Raw genomic sequence first — 1,666 nt, 5'->3', positions numbered from 1 at the left:
AATCGGGTTAGATGTCGAATTAGGTTAAAAAAATATGGTGTACTTTTAAATATGTTATTTGTCAATTGAGCATGCCATGCTATTTGTATTTTTTTATTTAGGTATTAAATGTTAGTTTATTAAATAAAATATGAATTTAGGAATTAGATGATGAAGTGTTTGTGTAATAAATAATAAAAAAAAGGTTTCACAAGTCATAGGAGTAATGGCGTTATGACGGAAGTTGTCAAATGGTATTCTGGGAAAGAAAAAGGTGAATACAGGGGTACCATTTGTAGAAACTTAAAATTAGGCGTACCATGTGTAATCTATCAAAGTTCAAGATTACCATGAGAAATTTCCAATATTATAATGATATAGTTAATTAAATTTTCATTTAAAAGAGAGAGATATTCGTACAAATAAAACAATAAAAGGGGTATTATTTTTATATTGTTATTTTATTGTCACGCCATCAAACTTAACGTCCATTTAACAGCCTTTACATTAAGGGGTACCATGGGCCAAAAAAGGGAACCTCAAGGGTACCATAGGCAGATTCTTAAAAGTAGGGGTAACATGGAAAATCTGACAAAATTAAGGGGTACCACGGGAAATTTCTGTATCTCAATTATGATAAAAAGAAATTGAAGTAAAACAACGTACAAATATTAATGGAGAGTACTTGATCATATTATTAAATTTAAATATAACTATTAGATATAATGAGTAGCAATTGTCTGTATTCGGTATTCGGGATCTGGTTGGATGTCGAACTAAGTGCAAAAAAGATGGTGTAATTTTGAGTATGTTCTTTGTCACACATTGAAAAACAATGCACGTTTGATGAATATATTACTTATAAATAGTAGAATTGTCCCACATCAGAAAAATAATTCAAGTTTGGTGAATATATTACTTATAAATAGTAGAATTGTCCCACATCAAAAGATTAGTATAAGGTGGGGTGATTATGTGATTATAAATAAGAGTTAACCCACATATATATTAATCTTTTTTTTTAAAGAGATATTTTAATAATATGTAAACAAATCATTAGACATAAAATGTAAACATTAAAATCTTATAACGTTTTTTTTGCATTATAAATAAGTTAATTACCCCGTTGCAACGCACGGGCATTCAAACTAGTATATATATATATATATATATAAAAGAGAGTTTTTTCGAGCGTTTTAATGTAAAAAATAAAGTGGAGAATATTTTAATTATTATAATATGTATATTTCCTAAATTATATTCAAGTGATATTTCCAATTTTTATATCAACCTTTTACATTTCATTTGGCAAAAAAATATCGTTAAAAAAATTATGAAAATAATATAATTAGCTTTGTGGTAAAAAATGCTATCATTAGAGTATAGATTTCATATTTTTTGCGCATATTAAAGATGGTGTACTTCGTAATACGTAAAATTGTGTACTTTTTAGTATGTTTTGTCTCACATTGGAAAATAACGTAGGTGCGGTGAATATGCTACATATAAATAGTAGAATTATCCCACATCGAAAGATTAGTTCAAGGTGATGTGATCCTATGATTATAAATAGGAGGCATATTTGGAACTTATGATCCACCCAAAAAAATTTGAGTCTCATAAATATTGTTTTAAAGAGCTCTTAAGATTTTCAATCATTATCTACGATATGATATAAAAAATAAAG

Source organism: Silene latifolia, chromosome 9, assembly GCF_048544455.1.
Source record: "Silene latifolia isolate original U9 population chromosome 9, ASM4854445v1, whole genome shotgun sequence".
Lineage (NCBI taxonomy): Eukaryota > Viridiplantae > Streptophyta > Magnoliopsida > Caryophyllales > Caryophyllaceae > Silene > Silene latifolia.
This window is presented reverse-complemented; position numbering follows the sequence as displayed.